Here is a 14,036-nt window from a genome sequence, read left to right on the forward strand (position 1 = left end):
AGCCCTGTTTGGAGGGATCAGAGAGTGTAGCGTAAACTATATGAAGTCTAAGACCAGACATACAGGAGCTCTATAAATCGTAACTTTAATCTTGACAGGCAACTACCATCTCAATTAGTTCAGATGACAGACAGGATTTTATAGTCACCGGTCAGGCATTACTAATCAATGATGAACATCCAATTTTCATCCTAACATTGACAACACAGGGACAATCTCAATTGGATACTCCTGATGTCCATTCTCCTCCCTTCCTTCTCAAAACCCATTGGAGAAGGTCAGAGGGGACAATTGAGATTCTTCCGTTATCACACTTCCTCTGACAGCCTCTGCCTGTAAAATGTACATTGATTTAAATTAATGAAGCAACCCTTGATTTATAGGCCTAAGACTAGTGTTAAGTTTGAAGGATAGACATGACCACAGATGTCATAGCAAACTGTACTCTTTTAATTATAAATTCAACTGAACAATACAGAACGTTGGGGGGCTTAACATATCCCCAAGGTCAGAGAAACCAACTAGATGGGACAATTATGGAATTTTGGGTCACAATTAATTGTCATGCAAATGAACACAGTTGTCAGTTTTGGTTAAAAAAAAAAGAGCTTATGTATAAAATATATTTAATTTGCTACAAAATACCTAGTGATTGCAGCTTTTGTTGACTCCCCGTCTCAAAAACCACTGTAAAGTACTAAAGTAGTTTTTTGTGGTATCTGTACTTTACTTTTTAGATTTGACAACTTTCACTGTACATTTCTAAAGAAAATGATGTACTTTATACTGCGTACATTTTCCCTGACATCCAAAAGTACCCATTACATTTGGAATGGTTAGCAGAACAGGAAAATGGTCCAATTCACGCACGTATCAAGACAACATCCCTGGCCATCCTTACTGACTCTGATCTGGCAGGTGCACTAAACACACGTGCTTCATTTGTAAATGATCTCCGAGTGTTGGAGTGTGGCCCTGGCTATCTGTAAATGTTTAAAAAATAACAATAAAATTATGCTGTCTGGTTTGCTTAATATAAGGAATTTTAAATGGTTTATACTTTTTATACTTATGTATATTTGAGAAATTACATTTACTGTTGATACTTAAGTATATTTAATACCAAATTACTCAAGTAGTATTTTACTGGGTGACTTTCACTTGAGTAATTTTTATTAAGGTACAGTATCTTTACAGTCACTGACAATGACCAAAACACAAAAGGTGGAGTTCTAGGAGGGGTTCTGAAAGACACTCATGGGGGTGTCCACTGAAAGTTGACTAGCAACAACAACTGGGCCCTAAAAGACAACCACCATGAGCGCCCACTGAATGCCCAAGAAGAGGCAAACAAAATAAAACCCACGGCAAACTTAAAGACAGGAAGCAAACCAAAAAGTGGAGCAAAAGGAAAACAGGGAAGATCAGATAAAGGATTGTTAAAAAAAAAATCAAAATAGGGAGCGCCAACTAAAGGTCCACATCTCTCAAGCCAACTGGAGCACTGGGCCAGCCGCTCTTAAATATCACCTGTGCCAACATAGGTGGAACACCTTCTGACTAACGAGATGACAAGCCAGCAAAGGTGTAACACATACTGACTAATGAGGTGACACCATACGCCCAACATGCTAATGTCCAACCTCGAAATATAAATGATAAAACCAAAGCCTGTAAGCTTGTAACAAACCACTGTCAAAAACAAATATTTATTGTTGGTAAGTGTACATTACACAAGTATATTATAGTTGTGCTCGCTCTAACTGTAACAAAAACAAAAACTGTGTCAAAAGAGCAACATTATCTGAGTACTTTTCAGCATAGCCAAGTGTCCCGATTATCCAGCACGGTTATGTAAGCTTCAAAAGGCTAAATCCATCAAGTCCATGGAACCGGGGACTCACCAGACAGAGCGAGAAAGACAGAGGGTGGTGTTAGGGACAATACAGCCATAGTCGCCAATTGTTAGGTTTGAAAGATAGATCTGACATCTGTGGTTGCATCTAACTGTACAATTTTAATCATAACATCAACTGAACATTAGAGAATGTGGGGGTATTTGGTATTTTTTTAGGATCACCATTAGTTGTTGCAAAAGTAGCAGCTTGTCTTCTTGGGGTCCACACAAAACATGAAACATTACATAGTATAGAACATTAGTAAACAAGAACAGCTCCAGTACGGACCACATTAAACATTTTTAAAGGCATATGTAGCCTACATATTAATACATACACACAAACTATCTAGGTCAAATAGGGGAGAGGCGTTGTGCCGTGAGGTGTTGCTTTCTGTTTTTTAAACCAACTTTGCTCTTTATTTGAGCAATATGAAATGGAACGGAGTTCAATGCAATAATGGCTCTATATAATACTGTACGCTTTCTTGAATTTGTTCTAGATTTGGGGACTGCGAAGAGAACCCCGGTGGCATGTGGTGTAAGTGTGTGTGTTAAAGCTGTGTGTAAGTTGACTATGCAAACTATTTGAGATTTTCAAAATGTTGTTTCTTACAAAAATAAGTGATTCAGTCAGTCTCTCCTCAATTCTTAGCCAAGAGAGACTGGCATGCATGGCAACCCCAGTACCAGACACTGTAACAACATCTTGCATGACTGTCCTACTGTATGTACTGTACAGACATAACCACTAGGCATAACCACATAACCCCAGACTAGCGGCCGAAATCCACTGATCCGCATTGAACAGGATAGGGGAGATGAAGCCATTCATTTTTAATGGAAGGAAGTGAAATGGGAGGGTAGGACCGTTGGGCGAAGGAGCATGAACAAGGCAGGACCTAAGTTGGGGAAAGCTGAACTTTATGCAAATACTTTGAACAATCAAAGCTGACTATAGCTTCCATCCCCTACTGGATTGGCTGTTGCACTAACTAGCACTAACTAGCATGCTTGCTAGTATGGTAGCACCTACATGAGGGCGAATTATCAGGGTATAGTGGATCACGCCTGTATGCCACAGACTTGTGGAAGGATAGGCTCCTACCATTTGAACTGATTCTCTTTATTTTAGGCTCTAAAGAAGTGCATTGCCTGGGACCATTCCACAGTCTGCTTTATACCACTGTTTTTTGTATTTTTGTTAATTTTCCCAGTATTTATGGAAACTATAGAGTGACTACATTACCCAAAATGCTCATTGACTTAACATTCCAAATTACCATGGCAGTTATGCATTACAATTGTAATTATGTTTCTATGGTGTAGCATGCTATTGTGTAGGGCAAGATAGTAACTTTTGCAAGGAAATGATTTTAATGTGCCCGGTTGCACACCCTTTTCTAGTCACACAAGGTGGCACCTGTATATTCAAAATGAGTAGCCTAACAATTATTTACATGGACCCAGTTGCATTTGCAACCAAATTATTAGTGAATAATAAACAAATTACCAACACTAAACATTACAGCCACATACCTCATTACACTCATACACCTGCATTACGGTTGATGTCATCATGTCATCATAGCAGAGAATATGGAATAATGGAATAAAGGTTTCTGGACCTTTATTTCCTACATTTACATTTACATTTAAGTCATTTAGCAGACGCTCTTATCCAGAGCGACTTACAAATTGGTGCGTTCACCTTAAGACATCCAGTGGAACAGCACTTTACAATAGTGCATCTAAATCTTTTAAGGGGGTGAGAAGGATTACTTTATCCTATCCTAGGTATTCCTTAAAGAGGTGGGGTTTCAGGTGTCTCCGGAAGGTGGTGATTGACTCCGCTGTCCTGGCGTCGTGAGGGAGTTTGTTCCACCATTGGGGGGCCAGAGCAGCGAACAGTTTTGACTGGGCTGCGCGGGAACTGTACTTCCTCAGTGGTAGGGAGGCGAGCAGGCCAGAGGTGGATGAACGCAGTGCCCTTGTTTGGGTGTAGGGCCTGATCAGAGCCTGGAGGTACTGAGGTGCCGTTCCCCTCACAGCTCCGTAGGCAAGCACCATGGTCTTGTAGCGGATGCGAGCTTCAACTGGAAGCCAGTGGAGAGAGCGGAGGAGCGGGGTGACGTGAGAGAACTTGGGAAGGTTGAACACCAGACGGGCTGCGGCGTTCTGGATGAGTTGTAGGGGTTTAATGGCACAGGCAGGGAGCCCAGCCAACAGCGAGTTGCAGTAATCCAGACGGGAGATGACAAGTGCCTGGATTAGGACCTGCGCTGCTTCCTGTGTGAGGCAGGGTCGTACTCTGCGGATGTTGTAGAGCATGAACCTACAAGAACGGGCCACCGCCTTGATGTTAGTTGAGAATGACAGGGTGTTGTCCAGGATCACGCCAAGGTTCTTAGCGCTCTGGGAGGAGGACACAATGGAGTTGTCAACCGTGATGGCGAGATCATGGAACGGGCAGTCCTTCCCGGGAGGAAGAGCAGCTCCGTCTTGCCGAGGTTCAGCTTGAGGTGGTGATCCGTCATCCACACTGATATGTCTGCCAGACATGCAGAGATGCGATTCGCCACCTGGTCATCAGAAGGGGGAAAGGAGAAGATTAATTGTGTGTCGTCTGCATAGCAATGATAGGAGAGACCATGTGAGGTTATGACAGAGCCAAGTGACTTGGTGTATAGCGAGAATAGGAGAGGGCCTAGAACAGAGCCCTGGGGACGCCAGTGGTGAGAGCGCGTGGTGAGGAGACAGATTCTCGCCACGCCACCTGGTAGGAGCGACCTGTCAGGTAGGACGCAATCCAAGCGTGGGCCGCGCCGGAGATGCCCAACTCGGAGAGGGTGGAGAGGAGGATCTGATGGTTCACAGTATCGAAGGCAGCCGATAGGTCTAGAAGGATGAGAGCAGAGGAGAGAGAGTTAGCTTTAGCAGTGCGGAGGGCCTCCGTGATACAGAGAAGAGCAGTCTCAGTTGAATGACTAGTCTTGAAACCTGACTGATTTGGATCAAGAAGGTCATTCTGAGAGAGATAGCGGGAGAGCTGACCAAGGACGGCACGTTCAAGAGTTTTGGAGAGAAAAGAAAGAAGGGATACTGGTCTGTAGTTGTTGACATCGGAGGGATCAAGTGTAGGTTTTTTCAGAAGGGGTGCAACTCTCGCTCTCTTGAAGACAGAAGGGACGTAGCCAGCGGTCAGGGATGAGTTGATGAGCGAGGTGAGGTAAGGGAGAAGGTCTCCGGAAATGGTCTGGAGAAGAGAGGAGGGAATAGGGTCAAGCGGGCAGGTTGTTGGGCGGCCGGCCGTCACAAGACGCGAGATTTCATCTGGAGAGAGAGGGGAGAAAGAGGTCAGAGCACAGGGTAGGGCAGTGTGAGCAGAACCAGCGGTGTCGTTTGACTTAGCAAACGAGGATCGGATGTCGTCGACCTTCTTTTCAAAATGGTTGACGAAGTCATCTGCAGAGAGGGAGGAGGGGGGAGGGGGAGGAGGATTCAGGAGGGAGGAGAAGGTGGCAAAGAGCTTCCTAGGGTTAGAGGCAGATGCTTGGACTTTAGAGTGGTAGAAAGTGGCTTTAGCAGCAGAGACAGAAGAGGAAAATGTAGAGAGGAGGGAGTGAAAGGATGCCAGGTCCGCAGGGAGGCGAGTTTTCCTCCATTTCCGCTCGGCTGCCCGGAGCCCTGTTCTGTGAGCTCGCAATGAGTCGTCGAGCCACCTAGCAGGAGGGGAGGACCGAGCCGGCCTGGAGGATAGGGGACATAGAGAATCAAGGGATGCAGAAAGGGAGGAGAGGAGGGTTGAGGAGGCAGAATCAGGAGATAGGTTGGAGAAGGTTTGAGCAGAGGGAAGAGATGATAGGATGGAAGAGGAGAGAGTAGCGGGGGAGAGAGAGCGAAGATTGGGACGGCGCGATACCATCCGAGTAGGGGCAGTGTGGGAAGTGTTGGATGAGAGCAAGAGGGAAAAGGATACAAGGTAGTGGTCGGAGACTTGGAGGGGAGTTGCAGTGAGGTTAGTGGAAGAACAGCATCTAGTAAAGATGAGGTCGAGCGTATTGCCTGCCTTGTGAGTAGAGGGGGAAGGTGAGAGGGTGAGGTCAAAAGAGGAGAGGAGTGGAAAGAAGGAGGCAGAGAGGAATGAGTCAAAGGTAGACGTGGGGAGGTTAAAGTCGCCCAGAACTGTGAGAGGTGAGCCATCCTCAGGAAAGGAGCTTATCAAGGCATCAAGCTCATTGATGAACTCTCCGAGGGAACCTATTTCCTACCTTGCATAGGTCAACATGACCCATCCCAAGCCCTGCCGCAGCCCTTATTCACTAAGAATTTGGTTGCAAATGCAACTGGGTCCATGTAAATAATGTTACACAATGAAAAGTTTTTGTGACCTCCTTTTAAAAGAATAATTAACAAAAATGCATTCTCCCTCTGCATTCACAAGGACAACTAACCTTGAAAGAATCTCAATTGGTTTTGCTCGCCTCCTCTCCTCAGTCCTTCTTCCTCTCCTCACCTATTTTTGAAAAAGGTCAAAAGTAATCGAGGAATGGAAACGAGGAGAGGAAACAAATGCGCTTGTATAAAACAAACGCACCATGTTTGCTGAAGAAGACAGGACTCCAAGCTGCTCCTCCTGCTCCCTATTATGCTGGACCTGGAGATGTGGAGTGGGATTTCTGCACTGGGATAGAACTCAAAGCAGTCAAGGTCTGTCTGGTGCTTTACTGTGAACCTCACCCCCAGCCTCACTATGAAGTAGCTCCATTAAAGAAACATTAGCTGGTCAAAGCCTCCACAACTACAGGAGAAGATCTGCTCTCATCATGAAGCTTTACTGCGATACCGATCAGCAGCGTAGGTAGGTCTGTCTGTCTGCTGTGTACAATGGATGAACATAAAGGCCATTATACAGTCTCAACTGCAGAAGAAAGGACTGGGAAACAGGTAAGGATGGAAACTCCACGGTTTTATATCACCTATTTGCATTTAAACATAGAATTATATATACTATATAGAGTATATTCATAATTAAACGGAAGTGTTTTTGCTGAGGTGATATACTGTAACTGGACGAGCAAAAAAAAAACAGCCAATGACCAGAAAATATCAAGGTACAATAGATAGTGTCAATCATTAACTGTTGTCAGGATAAACTTCAGTTGACTTTTAGGAATACATTTAATCTCATTGTGTCACGAAAGCTAGGAGTGGTGGGTGTGGAGTCAGGCGCAGAGAGCAAAGCTTCCAATGTAGACGTATTTATTCAGCTGGGTCTAGCCAACATACAGGCACAATGACCAATAAACAGTCCCCCAAAACCAGGGAAAATAACGAACAGCAAAAATACCTATAAGCAAAACAAAACAAAATCTACCATTGACAGAGAGGAATAAGCCCACACAAAAGCAGGCGGGCTCTGGAAGTTTAAATAGCCCCGAATTAATAACAAATAAGGTACAGGTGAAAACATCAAGACAAAACCAACAGAAAAGAAAAAGGAATCAGTGGCAGCTAGTAGACCGGTGTTGACGACCGCCGAGTGCTGCCCGAACAGGGAGAGGAGCCACCTTCGATTGAAGTCGTGACACATTGTTTCAAGTTGTATTATTAGTCGTATGTAGTTTTATTATTAGTCGTTTGTACGGGATACTCATGGTATACATCGTCCAATGAAATGCTTACTTGCAGGTTCCTTCTCGACAATGCCACAACAATAAATAATAAAAGATAAGAATACAAACATAAAGTAAATGGCTCATTAGAATAGAAAAAACCTTTATCATTTATAAGTATAATACAGGAAGGCACAATTTATAGTCCAATATTTACATGTGTGTGTGTATGTGTGTGTGTCTGTGTGGGTGGGTGTGTGCATGAGTGAGTGCATGTGTGCTAAGGTGCAGAGAATCAGAAGCAGGTGGTCAGTCCAGTTCAAGTGTTCAGCAGGCTTGTAGATAGAAACGGTCTCTGAGCCTGTTGGTATCAGACCTCATGCTTTGATACGTCTGCCTGACGGTAAAGGGGAAGAACAGCTCATGGCTGGGAGGCATTGCGGTCATGGAAGGAGCAATTCCCATACCAGGCCATGATGCAACCTGTCAGGACGTTCTCAATGGTGCAGCGGTAGTATTTGGAGAAGACCCGGGGCAGCATGCCACATTTCTTCAGACGCCTTAATAAGTAGAGACACTGTTGCATCCTCTTGACAAGAGTGGTTGGGTTGTTGGTCCATGACAAGTCCTCTGGGATGTGGACACTGAGTAACTTGAAACTTGTGACTCTTTCTACTGCAGTTCCATTGATGTGGACTGGGCCACATCTTCTGCTTCCTGAAGTCAACAATCAACTCCTTTGTTTTGCTGGCAGTGAAGGAGAGGTTGTTGTCATGACACCACCACCCAGTCGTGGGTGAACAGGAAGTACAACAGTGGACTGAGGACACACCCCTGGGGGGCCCCTGAGTTAAGAGTTAGCGTGGAGGAGTTGTTGTTGCCAATCCTCACATTGAGTTCATGTAGGGCCTAACATTTTTTAAATTTTTTAATATATTTTTTTACCCCTTTTTTCTCCCCAATTTCGTGGTATCCAATTGGTAGTAGTTACTGAGGGGCAGCTCGGGACTGAGGGGCAGCTCGGGACTGAGGGGCAGCTCGGGACTGAGGGGCAGCTCGGGACTGAGGGGCAGCTCGGCACTGAGGGGCAGCTCGGCACTGAGGAGAAGCTCGGCACTGAGGAGAAGCTCGGCACTGAGGAGAAGCTCGGCACTGAGAGGAAGCCCAGCACTGAGAGGAAGCCCAGCACTGAGAGGAAGCCCAGCACTGAGAGGAAGCCCAGCACTGAGAGGAAGCCCAGCACTGAGAGGAAGCTCAGCAATGAGAGGAAGCTCAGGCAGGTAGTTGGCTCCGGCAGATCCTGGCTGGCTGGCGGATCTGGAAGTGTCTGGTTGACTGGCGGATCTGGAAGTGTCTGGTTGACTGGCAGATCTGGAAGAGTCTGGCTGACTGGCAGATCTGGAAGATCATGGCTGACTGGCGGATCCTGGCTGACTGGCTGACTGGAGAGGAGGAAGGCTCTGGCTGCGATAAACAGGCGGGAGACTCCAGCAGCGCTGTAGAGGAGGAAGGCTCTGGCTGCGCTAAACAGGCGGGAGGCTCCGGCAGCGCTGTAGAGGAGGAAGGCTCTGGCTGCGTTAAACAGGCGAGGCACACTGAAGGCCTGGTGTGTGGTGCTGGCACTGGTGGTACTGGACCGAGGACACGCACAGGAAGCCTGGTGCGGGGAGCTGCCACCGGAGGACTGGTGTGTGAAGGTGGCACAGGATGGACCGGACCGTCAAGGCGTACTGGAGAGCCTGAGAGCATGACTGGCACAGGACGTGCAAGGCTAGGTAGGTACACAGGAGGCCTAGTGCGTGAGGCTGGCACAATTTTCACCAGCCGACTAACACGCACCTCAGGATGAGTATGGAGCGCTGACCCAGGTGCCATTAAATCCCCGACACGCTCCGTCGGGCGAATATCGTATTTAAAGCACCAAACTAGCAACTCCCTCATAACTCTCTCCTCCACTTTCCCCATTAACTCCTTCACAGTCTCAACTTCACTCACCTCCAACACCGGCTCTGGTTCTGGTCTCCTCCTTGGCTCCTCACGATAAACAGGGGGAGTTGGCTCAGGTCTGAACCCTGACTCTGCCACACTCTCCCTGAGCCCCCCCAATAAATGTTTGGGGCTGACTCTCGGTCTTCCTTCCGCGCCGCCATGCTTGCTTCGCCAACTCCATTCTCCGATAACCTGCTTCGCACTGCTCCAGCGAATCCCAGGCGGGCTCCGGCACTCTCTCTGGGTCGACCGCCCACCTGTCTATTTCCTCCCAAGTAGTGTAGTCCCGATATTGTTGCTCCTGCTGCCGCTGTTGCTTCTCCTCATACCAGCGCCTCTCAGCTCTCGCCGCCTCCAGTTCTTCTTTGGGCCGGCGATATTCTCCAGGCTGATCCCAGGGTCCTTCTCGGAACAATTCATCCTCCCATGTCCGTTCCTCCTTTCGCTGCTTCTGCTGTCGCTGCCTCTCACCACGCTGCTTGGTCCTAGTGTGGTGGGTGATTCTGTAACGACGTTCGTCTGTAGAAGGAGAAGCGGACCAAAATGCAGCGTGGTGGTTACTCATGTTCTTTAATGGAAAATGAACGATACATGAAACAACTTAAATCTACAAAACAACAAACGGAACGTGAAAACCTATACAGCCTATCTTGTGAACAACAAACACAGAGACAGGAACAATCACCCACGAAATACTCAAAGAATATGGCTGCCTAAATATGGTTCCCAATCAGAGACAACGATAATCACCTGACTCTGATTGAGAACCGCCTCAGGCAACCATAGACTATGCTAGACACCCCACAAAAACCCCATGACAAAAACGCACCACAATAACCCATGTCACACCCTGGCCTGACCAAATAAATGAAGACAAACATACATTACTTCAACCAGAGCGTGACAACAACACAACTCCCATACAAATCACAACCCAACCAAGCCGCATTGCTTCTTGACACAATGCACATCCAACCCGGAAGCCAGCTGCACCAATGTGTCGGAGGAAATACTGTACACCTGGCGACCTTTTTGAACTTCCGGCGCCGACAGAGATGGCCGCCTCGCTTCGCGTTCCTAGGAAACTATGCAGTTTTTTGTTTTTTTACGTGTTATTTCTTACATTAGTACCCCAGGTCATCTTAGGTTTCATTACATACAGTCGAGAAGAACTACTGAACATAAGAGCAGCGTCAACTCACCATCAGTACGACCAAGAATATGACTTTCGCGAAGCGGATCCTGTGTTCTGCCTTTCACCCAGGACAACGGAATGGATCCCAGCCGGCGACCCAAAAAAACGACTTCGTAAAAGGGGGAAACGGAGCGGTCTTCTGGTCAGTCTCCGGAGACGGGCACATCGTCCACCACTCCCTAGCATTCTTTCCGCCAATGTCCAGTCTCTTGACAACAAGGTTGATGAAATCCGAGCAAGGGTAGCATTCCAGAGGGACATCAGAGACTGTAACGTTCTTTGCTTCACGGAAACATGGCTCACTGGAGAGACGCTATCGGAATCGGTGCAGCCAGCTGGTTTCTCCACGCATCGCGCAGACAGAAACAAACATATTTCTGGTAAGAAGAGGGGGCGTATGCTTCATGGTTAACGTGACGTGGTGTGATCATAACAACATACAGGAACTCAAGTCCTTCTTTTCACCTGATTTAGAATTCCTCACAATCAAATGTCGACCGCATTATCTACCAAGGGAATTCTCTTCGATTATAATCACAGCCGTATATATTCCCCCCAAGCAGACACATCGATGGCTCTGAACACTGTATCTTGCCTATGCCGCTCTGTACCATCACTCACTCACATATCTTTATGTACATATTCTTTATCCCCTTACACTTGTGTCTATAAGGTAGTAGTTTTGGAATTGTTAGCTAGATTACTTGTTGGTTATTACTGCATTGTCGGAACTAGAAGCACAAGCATTTCGCTACACTCGCATTAACATCTGCTAACCATGTGTATGTGACAAATACAATTTGATTTGATTTTGATTTGATTTGACCTGGTCTGTGTACACTGCACACGGCCTGCCATAGGAGTCGCTAGTGCGCGATGAGGCAAGGATATCACTGCCGACCAAGCCCTCCCCTAACCCGGACGACACTGGGCCAATTGTACACCGCCCCATGGGCCTCCCGGTCGAGGCCCCTAGGGCATAACATATTTCAAACTTAACAAACACTAGAATATAAGGCATTTCACATTCAGATTAATTTATATGCAAAGAGTTGGGGGAGAAACATCCGAAATCCCAACAGACAATCCAGGAGAGACAGAGGGGGATGCAGGATGTGAGACAGGCTGTGGACTCTGTGAAGCTAAGTGTTGGTGTCATCTATGTAAATTATTTACATATTTGCATTTCCAAGCTGTCTGGGATCCAGGTAAGAGCTGAGTGAATGGGCTGGTATAAATGGACCCCCTCCTCTGTGTGTGTGTCCTTACAGCACTCTGCACTGGCAGCAGTGGAAGATAGTGAGAGGATTTTCACTGAGCTCATGCACTCCATTGAGAGAAGGTGCTCTGATGTGAAGGAGCTGATCAGAGCCCAGGAAAGGTCTGAAGTGAGTTGAGTTGAAAGAGGAACTGGAGCAAGAGTTTGCTGACCTGAGGAGGAGAGATGCTGACAGTTTATAATAGCAATAAAGCACCTCGGGGGGCTGTGGTATATGACCAATATACCACAGCTAAGGGCTGTATCCAGGCACTCCGCGTTGCATCGTACATAAGAACAGCACCTAGCTGTGGCATTTTGGCAATATACCACATCCTCTCGTGCCTTATTGCTTAAATAATGCACGCTCTAGAATGCCCTTCAAGCCAATCAGAAATTAGTATTCAACAATGCCATGGTATAAGAAAGTATAGATATCGTTCATTTTATCTGTACAAAATGGAGTAGTTGGACATTTCTTGTGGTGGGCACCACTATTGATAATTCTTCAAAATGACATGATGATCAAGGTATATCTACAGTGCATTAGGAAAGACCTCAGACCCCATTTTGTTACGTTACAACCGTATTCTAAAATGTATTAAATTGTTTTTTTCCCCTCATCAATCTACACACAATTACCCACACAATTCAATAAAAACATTTTGTAAATGTATTAACATTTTTTAAATTAATGTCACATTTACATAACTATTCGTAACCTATACTAAGTACTTTGTTGAAGCATCTTTTGCAGCAATTACAGCCTTGAGTCCATTTGTACCCCAGGGTACAAACACTACAAGCTTGGCACACCTGTATTTGGAGAGTTTCTCCTATACTTCTCTGCAGATTTTCTCAAGCTCTGTCAGGTTGGATGGGGAGCGTCGCTGCACAGCTATTTTCAGACTCTTGTTTCTCATAAATCTGAGAGTCCTTAACTTCTTATGGCTGGGGGCAGTATTGAGTAGCTTGGATGAATAAGGTGCCCAGAGTAAACTGCCTGCTACTCAGTCCCAGTTGCTAATATATGCATATTATTAGTATATTTGGACAGAAAAGACTCTGAAGTTTCTAAAACTGTTTGAATGATGTGTTTCTCATAATTCTGAGAGTCCTTAAGGTGCCTTTTGGCAAACTCCAAGAGGGTTGTCATGTGCCTTTTACTGAGGAGTGGCTTCTGTCTGGCCACTCTACCATAAAGGCCTGATTGGTGGAGTGCTGCAGAGATGGTTGTCCTTCTGGAAGGTTCTCCCATCTCCACAGAGGAACTCTGGAACTCTGTCAGACTAAACATCGGGTTCTTGGTCTCCTCCTTGTCCAAGGCCCTTCTCCCCCGATTGCTCAGTTTGGCCGGGCGGCCAGCTCTAGGAAGTCTCGGTGGTTCCAAACTTCTTCCATTTAAGATTGATGGAGGTCACTGTGTCCTTGGGGACCTTCAATACTGCTGAAATTGTTTGGTACCCTTCCCCAGATCTGTGCCTTGACACAATCCTGTCCCGGAGCTCTACCGACAAATTCCTTCGACTTCATGGCTTGGTTTTGCTCTGACATGCACTATCAACTGTGGGACCTTAAATAAACAGGTGTGCCTTTCCAAATCATGTCCAATCAACTGAATGTACAACAGGTGGACTCCAACCATGTTGTAGAAACATCACAATGATGATCAATGGAAACAGGATGCACCTGAGCGCAAATTTTGAGTCTCATAGCAAAGGGTCTGAATACTTATGTGAATATGTATTTCTGTTTAAAAGAAATTCTACATTTGCAAAAAATTCTAAAAACCTGTTTTCGCTTGGTCATTTATGGGGTTTGGTGTGTAGATTGATGAGGATTTTCATAGGACAAAATAATTGTGCAAAGTGCAAAAATGACCATACACGCGATCATATTCTGGCCAGCTTTATTTAATTTGAGACAATTCTTCAACCATGTGCATTATAAGATGAGTCGGTCTGTCACCATAGTGACTGAAGTTCAGATGGAAACGCCCTGTTGAGCCCAAGATCAGAGAGGAGTTTTTTTAATGTGAGTAAATTGAGGCACGCACACGCATTCATTTTCAATCTCTTTATT

Source organism: Oncorhynchus nerka, linkage group LG21, assembly GCF_034236695.1.
Source record: "Oncorhynchus nerka isolate Pitt River linkage group LG21, Oner_Uvic_2.0, whole genome shotgun sequence".
Taxonomy (NCBI): Eukaryota; Metazoa; Chordata; class Actinopteri; order Salmoniformes; family Salmonidae; genus Oncorhynchus; species Oncorhynchus nerka.